We start from the raw sequence: 13,962 nt of genomic DNA, 5'->3' as shown, positions 1-13,962 counted from the left end.
AGACCTAGCATGGATTATGTGTCAAAGTTATAGGGCAGGATTTTCCGGCCAGTCGCTCAAAGTCCCCCCCCCCCCCCCACCCATGATAGGTTCCCCGACAGCGGGGGGGGGGGGGGGGGGGGGGGGAGCAATACAAAATGCCTTAAACCTCTGCAGGACTGGAAGATCCCGCCAGCAGCCAATGGTGGGATCTTCCAGAACAAAATGGGGGGGTGGGGGGGGGGGGGGGAAGTCCTGGCCATAGAGTTATTTATGGCACAGATGGAGACCATTCAGCCCTTGGGCTGCATGCTGGATCTCCATAGAGTAAACCAATCAGTCCCGTTTCCCCGTAGCTCCGCAGGTTCATTTCCTTCCAAGTGCGCTCCCAAATTGCATTTTGAAATCATTCATCGCCTCTGCTTCCACCACCCTCGCAGACAATGAGTTCCAGTCACAACCACTCCTGCCTCGTCCCACATCCCCCAACAAACCACCCCCCCCCCCCCACCCACATTCTGAATTCTCCCTCCGTGTACCCGAACAGGTGGCAGAATGTGGCGACTAGGGGCTTTTCACAGTAACTTCATTGCAGTGTTAATGTAAGCCGACTTGTGACAATAAAGATGATGATTATTAGTATTATCTCCTGCCCAAAACCTTAAATCTGTCTGCCAGTCCTTGTCGCTAATGAGAACAGTTTCGCTTTCTCTACTTTACCCAAACCTGCCACAATCTTGTGCACTTTTGTCAAATCTCCCCTCAGACTCCCTTGCATCAATAGAATGACACTTGGCTGAAGAAATGAGCTTTAAGAAAGTTTGTTCAAAAAAAAAGGAAGAGATGTTGGGGACTGGCCTTCAACCTGAAGTTCAGAAGCAGCTACAATCTCTGCCGTTTGTAGCACTGTATAGTGGCCTTAAAGGGACAGGACAAACTGGCACCTACAGTTAAAGATTCCATTTGCTCAAAGGAAGAGGCTCATTAAGTGGCAAAAATAGTAGCAAACCTGAGGATGGGAACTAGTTTTAGAATTCAGCAAATGAGGACTAAGAAACTGATAAATAGAAAATAAAATATGAGAGCAAACTGGCGAGAAACATAAAACCGACTGGAAAAACCCCGATAGGAATGTGAAAAGGGAAATATTAGCAAAGATCAACGTGGGTGCATTCCAGGCAGAGACGGGAGAGTTTATAATGGGAAATAAGAAAATGGCAGAGAAACTAAACAATCTGGGTCTGTTTTCATCAGGCGGCACAGTAGCATACGGGCGGCACGGTAGCACAGTGGTTAGCACTGTTGCTTCACAGCGCCAGGGTCCCAGGTTCGATTCCCGGCTTGGGTCACTGTCTGTGCGGAGTCTGCACGTTCTCCCCGTGTCTGCGTGGGTTTCCTCCGGGTGCTCCGGTTTCCTCCCACAAGTCCCGAAAGACGTACTGTGAGGTGAATTGGACATTCTGAATTCTCCCTCCGTGTACCCGAACAGGCGCCGGAGTGTGGCGACTAGGGGCTTTTCACAGTAACTTCATTGCAGTGTTAATGCAAGCCTACTTGTGACAATAAAGATTATTATTATATATTAAATATGATGACCCTGAATTTGCTAGGCCCAAGCACCATGGTGATGTTGGAAAGATCGCTGCTCGTACCATTGCAATGTTGGGGAACAATGGGGGTCAGTGACTAAGAGCACTGCCGTGGTGACCAAAGCATTGGCTGGAATTCTAGCGCCGTTCTGCTGGAGCTGTTGTGAATTCTGGCAACTATCGTACTGTCAGCTCCTCCGACTCCCCTCCCCCCCCCCAACCTCCTCCACCACCGATAAAGGGGCAAGGGGCAGTCAGCTGTGCATCAGGTCAACTCACTGCCGCTTGCGGCAACAGTGCTTAAACCCATGCCCTGTGGGTTGGCCCACAGCCATTTTGGTTGTTTTTGGGATGGTTGAGGAAGACGGCGGCGGGTCTCGTGTGGTCGAGCCAGAATAGGTACGATGGGCCTCTTTCAGTGATAGACCCTGCAACTAATGACAATTTCTCACACAGTGAGACAGTCTGCCGTGTGACAATCTAGCTCAAACGCGCAGCAATTATCGGTCCGTGGGCTGTTTCTAAAAATAGTGAGTTGGTGTCCAGCCTGGTCATTGTGAGCATTGGGGAGGGGGAGGTCTTTACTAATAATCAATACCTTTGTTTCGGAGTTGATCTCAGACTTAGCATTAGAGACATTGAACTAATGTCAGGCAAGGTGCAGATTAATTTTAAGTACGCTTGTGATTTGCTCACATTTATTCAGGATTCATGAAAATGCCAAAATACCTTTTAATATTTACATAGAATTTACAGAGAATAAGTGCAATAGCCACCAGTAAACCCGACAGGGAATTTTCCAGAGAAACCTCCTTAGCCAGAGGGTGGGTAGAATGTGGAACTTATTAGCACGGGGAGCGAACGAGATGGATATTAATTCAGAGGAAGGAGGGTAAACAGATGAGGGAGAAGGGTCTAAAGGGATATGCTGATCGAGCTGTAAGGGAAGGCGGGAGGCTGTGGTATGGACAGTTTGTGCTGTTATTTGAGTTCAACCTACCTGAAGGAGCTACTCTGTCAGTATGTGTGCTTTTAATGACACAAAAATAACATTGCTACCTTCATATCACCTGTGTGGGCAACATGGTGACACAGTGGTTAGCACTGTTGCTAACCAGGGTCCCGGGTTCGATTTCTGGCTTGGGGCGTGTCATGATATTTAGATCAGCATATCATGGTGCAATCACACACACACTGATGGACATGCAATAGGACCAACCAACACACACACAACATCGCACCAGTGAGAGCACACGCACTATAAAAACAGGGGACACTACAGTTCCCGCTCATTCCAGCAGCAGCCAGCTCAGAGCACCGAGCTCAGAGCCTGCCACTCAGACATTCACCATGTGCTGAGTGCCTCACCCAGATAGTGATAGGACAGGGTCCACAGATTAGCTGGTAATGCACGTACCCAAGTTAGCAGTGTGCTGTTACAGTTGAGTAGTTAATAAAATTGAGTTACACCATCTCCAGCCACGTTGGATCTTTTGTACATTAGAACACCCAACACGACAGGGCGCTGTTTATGCGGAGTCTGCACCTTCTTCCCGTGTCTGCGTGGGTTTCCTCCGAGTGCTCCGGTTTCCTCCCACAAGTCCTGAAAGACGTGCTTGTTAGGTGAATTGGACATTCTGAATTCTCCCTCAGTGTACCCGAACAGGCGCCGGAATGTGGCGACTAGGGGCTTTTAACAGTAACTTCATTGCAGTGTTAATGTAAACCTACTTGTGACAATAAAGGTTATTATTATTAATAATAATCTATGGTGGTGATGACTTATAACACGTTCCCCACGAGGAATCAGGGGCAATCTGTGATCCCAAGAGGAAATTGAACAGGCGCATCATGGAAATAACTTTGCAGATCTACGAGGGTAGAGCAAGAGACTGGGACTGATTGGACTGCTCTACTTCAAAAAACAGTGCAGTGCTACAGTGCAGAAGGAGGCCATTCAGCCCATCGAGTCGGCACCAACCCGCTGAAAGAGCGCCCCACGAAACCCACTTCCCCCCCCCCTCATCCCCGTTACCCCACCTCACCTGCATGTCCAATCTAAGGGGCAGTTTAGCATGACCAATCCACCTAACCTGCACATCCTTGGACTGTGGGAGGAAACCGGATCACCCGGAGGAAACCCAGGCAGACACGGGGAGGATGTGCAGACTCCGCACAGGCAGTGACCCAAGGCGGGTCCCTGGCACCACGAGGCAGCAGTGCCAACCACTGTGCCACCGCGCTGTTGGCATTGATGGGCTGAATGGGCTCCAGTGTAGGTCTGTGGAGATTGAGCTGGGGAATTATAGAATCATACAATTTACGGTGCAGAAGGAGGCCATTCGGCCCATCGAGTCTGCACCGTCTCTTGGAAAGAGCACCCTACCCAAGCCCACACCTGCACCCCATTCCCGTAACCCAGTAACCCCACTGAACCTTTTTGGACACGAAGGGCAATTTAGCATAGCCTATCCACCTAACAAGCAGGTCTTTCGGGACTTGTGGGAGGAAACCGGAGCACCCGGAGGAAACCCACGCAGACACGGGGAGAACGTGCAGACTCCGCACAGACAGTCACCCAAGCCGGAATCGAACCTGGGACCCTGGAGCTGTGAAGCAACTGTGCTAACCACTGTGCCGCCGTGCTGGCCACTGGGACTAATCGGATTGCTCTACAGGAAGACGAGTGCACTCGATGGGCTCGATGTCCTCCAGTACCGTATGTCTCTATTACTCTAGAATCTAATCAGCCCGCATTTGTCTTTACTCATTCGGTGTGGGGAAGAAGGTTCCTTTTAACAAAGATTTGTTTAAATCTCAACGATATTGAGTTCCCCTGCAGACTTGAGGTAAAATATATTTATAAATTGCATTGTTAATGCACTGAAGGTTTCTATGTACACAAACATGACAACTATTCTAGAGCAATGTGCAGCAACACGAGAAAGACCAGTTAGTCTAGTATGTTGGAATTAATATTAACAATGAATCTTCTGCTGGCTAAGGAATGAGTAGTTACCCTAATGAGAGTTCTGCGTTGTGAATCCAGAATAATCATTGCACCCTCAGGGCCCATAAGTTACTGTATCTGGCCCTCTGAATATTGCCAAAGTGTTTCGCAGCCTGCCGAGAATTCCGAATGTTGAACTCCACACAAGCATCGGAAAATGGGGCCTCGCAAAATCTCGGCACTTTGCATTTTTCCCACCCAGCTGAGAATAAATGATCTGTCCCTCTAGCATTCGAGGATACAAAGCAGTCTGTCCACGTTGGCACGTTGCACAAAGGCGCGTTAACCTAGACAGCTCAATGAGATAGGAACAGCCTCGTGAATACAGATAGATCTTACTAGAATCCTTACTTAAACCTGCGTGCATCTCTCCATCTCAGCACGCAACAATGGTGCTGCTTGCTTTAGATTTACCTCGGGTAAGGACTGCTCCGTCCACCAGCAAAGTTTTAAAAGGACATTGCCCTGGCAACATCATCAGAAAGCAGTCGGGGCTGGATTTTTATCCGTACTGCCTCGACATAATGATTTGGGTGGTGGAATGAACTATTTCAAAAGGATTGGCCGGGCATTTCGAGGAAATTAACTTGCAGGGTTCCGGATGGGTAATTGGGGTGGACTGGAGTGTTCTGCAGAGAGGCAGCATGGAGATGGGTTGAATGGCCTCCTTCTATTGTCCTGAATGACTCTACGGCTCTCTATGACACCTCTCACAATCTCAGAACAGCCGAAAGCACAGCATAAAACCACAGAACCATAGGATCCCGACTGTGCAAAAGGAGACCATTCAGCCCATCGAATCTGCACCGACTCTCTGATAGGGTACTCTGCCGAGGCCCACTCCCCCTTCCGCCCTCTCCCTGTAATCTCGTAACCCCCCCTAATGTGCATATCTTTGAACACTAAGGGCAACTTAGCATGGCCAATCCACCTAACCTGCACATCTTTGGACTATGGGGGGAAACCGGAGCACCCGGAGGAAACCTGCGCAGACATGGGGGGGAACCTGCAGACTCCGCACAGACAGTGACCCAGCGAGGAATCGAACCTGGGACCCTGAAGCCGTGAAGCAACAGTACTACCCATTGTGCTACCATACAGCCCACAAGTACTCTTGACGTGCAGTCAGCTGCTGTAATGTAGGAGGAATCGCAGCCAAGCTTCGCACAGAAAGATCCCACAAACAGCAATGTGATTGTGGCAAGAAAGCTTATTATAATGTGTGCCATTATAACGTGTGCCTATCCCAAGATCCACCCCCTGACGTGGTGCTTCCTCCACCTGGAGGTTGGCGACACGATCTCCAAGCTCTTGATATCTGTTTATTAGATTCATTATTAAACATGATTGAATGAAGAACCTGAATTAATGGTTCCAGGGATGAGAGACTTCACTTGTGAAGATAGATTGAAGAAGTTGGGTCTGTTTTCCTTGGAAGAGAAGAGGACCATGAGGAGCTTTGATGAGGGGTGTTCGATTCCATGAGGGGTCTGGACAGATTGGATTGGGAGAAACTGTCTCCACGCCTGAGAGGGTGGAGGAGCGAGAGGACGCAACATTTTAAAGTAGTTAGCGAAAGAAGCAAGGGTGACACGAGGAGAATCATTTTTCACACAGCGAGTGGTTCGGATCTAGAATGCGCTGCCTGACAAGTGTGGAGGCAGGTTCAATCGAAGTATTCGGGAAGGCAATTATACGTAACAGAAAAGGAAGGACGTGCCGGGTTATGGGGGAATGCGGGAGGACGGGACTCAGTGAATTGCTCATTGGGAGAGCCGGTGCAGACACGATTTAGCACCTTTTAATGTAATGAACTGCCCCGGGGCACTCGAGGAGGACTTCCCTAGCTACTCTTCTCCTGGCCAATGTTTGCAACACAGAAGCAGGTGATCCGGCCTAACTCACTTATGAGGGTCTTTACTCTCCACGTTGCGATTCCTGCCTCATCTAACCTCAGCTCCGTGCAGGGAGTCTCGGTTTCCTGGCTGTTCTTCAACAGCAGCAAAGCAAGGAATGCCGGGATGTGAATCCTCCGCCGTGCCAGTTCTCAAGCCCGCCGAACATTCACAGCAGACCGAAGGAGTCGGCGGCTGATTTGAGTCTGCGTTGCTGCTCACGGTGGGGTTTTGAGTGGTTTGTGGAAGCAGGGGAAGTGGCCCAGAGTCCCCGAGCCTGTTCGGGTGTCTGTCGGTGCCAGTGCTCAGTAACGGGTTAATTATTGCCTTTGGCACATGGCCCTCCTGTTAAGTCAAGCCAATGGCTTGAAGTCTGTCCTTTCAAAACAAAAACTGCTCTGCTGGTTAAGCTGGCTCTGCGCAGAGAATGCAACAGGCCGATTTAATTAGCACTCAGGGGGATTGTATCAGCCTGCTGCCACTTCTTACGCGCATGGCGCCCCTGATCTCCGTCCCTCAGTCTCTGAGCTGCGGCTCATCCCTCCCACTTCTTAAAGCCACAAGAGATTAACACCTTTATCCACAGCTTTTCCATCTAGCTTTTGTCGTGAGTGTGCGCGTGTGTCTGTGCGCTTGTGTGTGTGCCCACGCGTGTGTGTGTGTGCGCATGTGTTGCGCATGTGTGTGTGCGAATGTGTGTGTGTGCACATGTGTGTGTGTGTGTGCATGCGTGTGTGTGTGCATGTGTGTGCGTGTGTATGTATCTGTGTGTTTGTAAGGCATGATCCAGCAGGTTAACAATGGTCTGGAGAAGTTTTTCTTTTATATTTGGGCATCATTTACCTTGGGAATTGGCGAGGGAGAAAATCGTCTTGGCGTTACTATGCAGCCCCCGCAGCCCCTCCTTAATGTCCTCCATCTCAATTCCCTGGTAGGTTCGACCGCCTCCGTCGAATCATTCTCTCTCTCCCTCCTTCTCTGCTCCAAGGTGACCAACCCCTGCTTCGCCGCAGTCTCTCCACATAATGAAATTCTCTCCACCCCGGTATCATTCTGAGAAATGCTCTCCTCCCAGGCTTTGACACCCTGAACTGTGGTACCGGGAATTAAGCACAAGTAGCAGAAATCTAATTACAGATTTTTAAAAGGTTTGGCATAGATTAAGCACCAGGTCGACATAGCTCGTAACTGCCCCACGCTGAATGTGATATAAATAGAAGTTTATTATGTTTACCGTAACCTAACTGTGAATCTGAACATTATTACGGGACTTTGTTACAGTCAGTTCAACCTAAAATCCACAGCGCGGGAGTTTTGGGGGGGGGGGGGCGTAGTTCACAGGCTGGAGTCTCCAATCGAAACTGCCCTTCCTGCCGCTCAGAGAGATTCTGTTGCCATGACCACCCTGCCTTCCGGAGCTTTCTTCGCAGTTGAAACATTCATGGACATTTTGGAGGGTTGTTTTCCACACAGAAACAAAAAATGGCTGGGAGGAGGTGAGGGGGATAGACCGAGAGAAACTGTTCCCATTGGAGGCCATCCCCCATCATACACCCCCACCACCAGACCCCTCCCTGAAGGATCCCCCCCATCGTATCCCCCCCACAAAGACTCCCCTTAGAGTCCCTCCTCAGAGACCCCTACAAAGACCACCTCCCGAGCACCGCCCACAGAGACCCCCCAAGAGACCCCCCAAGAGACCCCCCACAGAGACCCCCCCACAGAGACCCCCACAGAGCCCCCCCACAGAGACCCCCACAGACCCCCACAGAGACCCCCCACAGAGACGCCACAGAGACCCCCCAGAGACCCCCACAGAGACCCTCCACAGACCCCCCCACAGAGACTCCCCACAGACCCCCCCACAGAGACCCCCCACAGAGCCCCCCACAGAGAACCCCCCCCAGAGACCTCCGCAGAGACCCCCCACAGAGACCCCCATCAGAGACCCCCACAGACCCCCACAGAGACCCCCCACAGAGACCCCCCACAGACCCCCGCCACAGAGACCCCCCCCAGAGACCCCCCATAGAGACCCTCCACAGACCTCCCCACAGAGACTCCCCACAGACCCCCCCACAGAGACCCCCCACAGAGCCCCCCACAGAGAACCCCCCCAGAGACCTCCGCAGAGACCCCCACAGAGACCCCCATCAGAGACCGTCCCACAGACCCTACCATCAGAGACCACCCCCACAGAGACCCCCCACAGAAACCCCCAATCAGAGACCCCCCATCAGAGACCCCCCATCAGAGATCCCCCAATCAGAGACCCCTCATCAGAGACTCCCCCACAGAGACCCCCCATCAGAGACACCCCCATCAGAGACCCCCATCAGAGAACCCCCCACAGCCTCTCCCCACAGACCCCCTAATCAGAGACCCCCCCAATCTGAGACCCCCCATCAGACCCCCCCATCAGAGATCCCCCCAATCAAAGACCCCCATCAGAGACCACCCCCCCCATCAGACACCGCCACCCCCCCATCAGATGCCACCCCCTATCAGACACCACCCCTCCATCAGGCACCCCCCCCCCCCATCAAAACCCCCTGACAGAGACTCCCGCCTGGAAGTTAAAGAGCAGTCCAGACAGAAACAGTGAAACATCACTGCTTTTTCACTCACCCGTCCCTTAGATCTGCTGCCTCAGACAGAAGTGTTGAAAGCAGCAACTGTTACTTCATCGAAAGCTAGAACACATCACAAGGCTTTAAATTCCCTTAGATTCTTTAGCCTGCGAGACGTCTATTCCCTTTCAAAGAGTAATAGCTTTAGGTAGGCTGTAACCGACAGGGGAATAGCTTCCCGCCAGCCAGGTTTAAATGCATCTCTGCTGTGAAGCTGACCACAATGTTTCTTTTTTTTTTCAATTGTGAGTCATTCATGTTGAATGTCAGAAGAAATGTAAGGAGCAAAGACACTGCACGAGGGTTTAGGTGTTCCTCCCTGCAAAGTTGCTCCAAGCCCATCAAAACCTTTGAGTTTAAATAAACTATGTTGGATGGATGGACTACAACATTCAGATCTCTTTGTCACTTTCTGGTGCAATAGTGTGACAGACACTGCCATACGAGATAGTGAAATAATGTGGTGGCTACTCCATGTTAACCAGTACGCAATTGGTTTTCTAAGCCGTAAATCTTTGCCTTTAGATTCTTGAGCTCGCCTTGGATCTTCCTTGCCTGACTGTTTGTTTGACGCACCTCATGAAGGATAGCGAGATCTCGGTCAGGCCCGATTCCAAGCATTACCTTGAATAGCTGCTTCTCCACATCTTTCAGCCGCTGTCGCAGCAACTTTTCAAGACTTCCACTTCCATCCCGTGTCGTTTCTCCAGTGCCTCGTATGGCTGGGTCATCAGTTGAAGCCGCTTCACCGTTTTATCAGAACGCTCCTTAAACAGCTGCCGTCCGATGTCCCCTTCTTCCCGAATCTGCGCCAGGTCGTTTTCCAGTGTCACACATTGCTCCCTATACATGTCTGCCAGTCGATGTGCTTGGTTTACTTGTTCCCCCGGTGCCTTTATTTCCTCACTTTGTATCCGTTGTATCTGATGTTCCATAGGTAACTCTCGAAGCAATTGTGTCTCAGGGTCACAGCCTCCATTTCTCAGCTCACTACGCTTGTCCAACTCCTGTAACAGATGATCCTTCTCAGCCATCCACACTTTTTCAGCATCTCGACCCTCAAATTTCAGTTGGAGGAAGTCTTTGGTACTCTCCTAGAGTAGATTCTGAGACTTGTGCAGTTTGTCTGTCAGAGTTTTGATTTTGTCTTTATCCCGTTCTTGCTGCACATGTGCCTCCTCCATGCGAATCCTTCGATCCTCCAACAATGCATCAATTTGTTCTTTCGCCAATTGTCTTTGTTCCTGCAACTGGGACTGCAAGGCTTCAACCGTTCTCTGAAGATCTCGTTTCGGTGCATCCATGCTGCACAGTACGCTGGGGGACAGTGACCTTGTGAGGTGGCTCTTTGTGAAAGTACGTGGTTGCTTCTGCTTCAGGGCCCACCAGGGCCAAGAGATGTTGAATCTTTTTCCGATCTTCCAACTCCCCGATCTTTAGCCGGTCATTTTCAGCATAGAGTCTCAGTGCATGTTCAGGCTCTTGAAAGAGGTAAACCTGCATATCGCTGAGTGCCTTCTGTAACTCCTCAATTTCCTCTTCCCTCTGCCGCATCTCCCACTGGAGTTTATGCTCGGATCTTAACACTGGCGACAAGGATTCAGTGCAGCTGCCGTCGACACCAATTGCTGTGGGAGGTGGTGGCATAGGGATATTGTCACTGGACTAGTAATCCGAGACCCAGAGTTCTCTGGGGATCCAGGTTCAAATTCTGCCACTGCTCTTCATATGTCGCCTTGTAGTTTTCCAGTCTTTTTAAGAGTGTCTCATGTTCCTCATCAAACTCTGCAATCTTTTTACGATAATACTGCAGAAGCTCCCGGGAAGGACGAAGAAAAGCCAAACGTTCATTAGCTGATGGAATGAGTGGAGAATCATCAGTTCGGAGATCCTGTCGTTTGGCGGAGCGAGATGAGTGACGGCCCATTGTTGACCGACATTGCAGAAAGAAAGCATTTCCCGTATTGGTCATCAGTGTTTTTTGGCAGGGCCAGCACTTATTGCCTATTCCTAATTACCCTTGAACTGGGGAGAGTGGGGGGGGGGAGAGGCGACAGAGTGTGGTGGGGGGAAGAGAGACGACAGAGTGGGGGGGGAGAGACAACAGAGTGGGGGGGGAAGAGAGTGGGGGGGAAGAGAGTGGGGAGGGGAAGAGAGTGGGGGGGAAGAGAGTGGGGGGAAAGAGAGTGGGGAGAAAGAGAGTGGGGGGAGGAAGAGAGTGGGGAGGGGAAGAGAGTGGAGGGGGAAGAGAGTGGGGGGGAAGAGAGTGGGGGGTAAGAGAGTGGGGGGGAAGAGAGTGGGGGGGAAGAGAGTGGGGGGGAAGAGAGTGGGGGGTAAGAGAGTGGGGGGGGAAGAGAGTGGGGGGGAGAGTGGGGGAAGAGAGTGGGGGGGAAGAGAGTGGGGGGGAAGAGAGTGGGGGGGAAGAGAGGGGGAGAGAGTGGGGGGGAAAGAGAGTGGGGGGAAGAGAGTGGGGGGGAAGAGAGTGGGGGGGAAGAGAGTGGGGGGGAAGAGAGTGGGGGGAAGAGAGTGGGGGGAAGAGAGTGGGGGGGAAGAGAGTGGGGGGGGAGTGGGGGAAGAGAGTGGGGGGGGAGAGTGGGGGGGAAGAGAGTGGGGGGGAAGAGAGTGGGGGGGAAGAGAGGGGGAGAGAGTGGGGGGGAAAGAGAGTGGGGGGGAAAGAGAGTGGGGGGAAGAGAGTGGGGGGGAAGAGAGTGGGGGGGAAGAGAGTGGGGGGAAGAGAGTGGGGGGAAGAGAGTGGGGGGAGAGAGTGGGGGGGAGAGAGTGGGGGGGAAGAGAGTGGGGGAGAGAGAGTGGGGGGGAAGAGAGTGGGGGGGAAGAAAGTGGGGGGGAAGAGAGTGGGGGGGAAGAGAGTGGGGGGGTAGAGAGTGGGGGGGTAGAAAGTGGGGGAGGGGTAGAGAGTGGGGGGGGTAGAGAGGGGGAGGGTAGAGTGTGGGGGGGAAAAGAGTGGGGGGGAGAGAGGGGGAGAGAGTGGGGGGGAAGAGAGTGGGGGGGTAGAGAGTGGGGGGGGTAGAAAGTGGGGGAGGGGTAGAGAGTGTGGGGGGGTAGAGAGGGGGAGGGTAGAGTGTGGGGGGGAGAGTCTCTCACCGGCTCTCGACCACAATGTTTCTAAACATCGAGAAGATAAATGCTTTCACTGCCTCTTTTTCTCAGTGGAAAGCACTTAACTTCTTTTGACGTAGTGACGACCTGTCGGGATTCCAATCGGATGCAAACGGGAACAAATGACCCATTTGCATCCTCCCACTGGCGCGTGTATCTTGCTGCCTCCTGCGTGGGACTGGAGCATCGGAATGGGGTTGGCTCTGGCCTGACGCTCGATTCTCCATCAGATCGGGAACCCCGGTGGGCAGCGGAATAATACCGGTAAACCGACACAGCTTATCTGTCATGACCGGCAAAGGTTCGTCAAAACCTGTGCAGAAGTGGCATTGCTGTGAATTAAGTTTCATTTTAGTTCCTCCCAATCTACCACTGAAATTGCCATTGACGATCAGGAGATCCTCCTGTGGAGAGACCAGGCACCAATGTGTGTAGCCTCTTGGGTTTTTGAACTGTGTTGCAGGTTGGGTGGATTGGCCACGCTAAATTGTCCCTTCGTGTCCAAAGATGTGCAGGTGGAGTTACGGGGATGGGGTGGGGGAAATGGGCCTAGGTAGGGTATTCTTTCAGAGGGTCAGCGCACACTCGATGGGCCGAACAGCCTACTTCTGCACCGTAGGCATTCTGAGTCAGTCTTTCAGCCAGGTCACACTTGCTCATCTCAAGCTAAGATTTAGAACAATAACAAAACAAAGTTCAGTCACCTTGCTTAGAAAGTGTGGCACCCTCTCCATTTGTCCTCTGAAGCAGGTTTCTACAGTCAGTTGGGTCAAGAGGAGAATTGATTTCAATTGTTATTCTGATTGGGGGATCTGTGGGGGGGGGGGCTGTGGGGGGTTCTCTGATGGGGGGTCTCTGTGGGGGAGTCTCTGGTGAGGGGTCTCTGATTGGGAGTCTCTGATGGGGGGCAGCACGGTAGCATAGTGGTTAGCATAATTGCTTCACAGCTCCAGGGTCCCAGGTTCGATTCCCGGCTTGGGTCGCTGTCTGTGCGGAGTCTGCACGTTCTCCCCGTGTCTGCGTGGGTTTCCTCCGGGTGCTCCGGTTTCCTCCCACAGTCCAAAGATGTGCAGGTTAGGTGGATTGGCCACAATAAATTGCCCTTAGTGTCCAAAATTGCCTTTAGTGTTGGTTGGGGTTACTGGGTTATGGGGATGGGGTGCAGGTGTGGGCTTGGGTAGGGTGCTCTTTCAAAAGAGCTGGTGCAGAATCGATGGGCCCAAAAGAGCCGGTGCAGACTCGATGGGCCGAATGGCCTCCTTCTGCACTGTAAATTCTATAATTCTATGAAGTAAAATGCCGTCAATGGCTTCTGGTCTCCTCGATCTCACTTAAATGATTCCCATTCTGTCTTTCAGAAGGTTGGAGAAGTATATATGAGGGTACATATAAAAGTTTTGATATCCAGTTTAAATCGTTAACATCCCCAAGTAACACTCCTGTATAATTATATATTGGATCATGTGGGCACATTCCTGAGGCGGTGGCAGAGTGGTATTGTCACTGGACCCGTGACCCAGCGACAGTCACATGGCCTACACGTGACCCCAGATCCCACAGCAAATGTGGTTGACGCTGAGAAACATAGAAAATAGGATAGGGCACCCCTTATCTGAAATGAAAATCGCTTATTGTCACAAGTAGGCTTCAATGAAGTTACTGTGAAAAGCCCCTAGTCGCCACATTCCGGCGCCTGTTCGGGGAGGCTGGTACGGGAATCGAACCATGCTGCTGGCCTGCCT

The 13,962-nt window shown here is 51.7% G+C and overlaps 1 protein-coding gene and 1 pseudogene across 2 annotated transcripts in view; one reads left to right on the top strand and one right to left on the bottom strand.

The window, feature by feature from the left end:
• The window catches only part of LOC140403197 (noelin-2-like), a 473,392-nt gene that overhangs the window by 373,440 nt on the left and 85,990 nt on the right, over positions 1–13,962 (top strand). The gene's annotated exons all lie outside the window — the stretch shown is intronic.
• On the bottom strand, positions 9,581–11,103 carry LOC140403199 (coiled-coil domain-containing protein 77-like; annotated as a pseudogene).

This window comes from Scyliorhinus torazame, chromosome 27 (assembly GCF_047496885.1).
Source record: "Scyliorhinus torazame isolate Kashiwa2021f chromosome 27, sScyTor2.1, whole genome shotgun sequence".
NCBI lineage: Eukaryota > Metazoa > Chordata > Chondrichthyes > Carcharhiniformes > Scyliorhinidae > Scyliorhinus > Scyliorhinus torazame.
The sequence above is the reverse complement of the archived record's forward strand: the minus strand, read 5'-3'. Positions and strand labels throughout refer to the sequence as shown.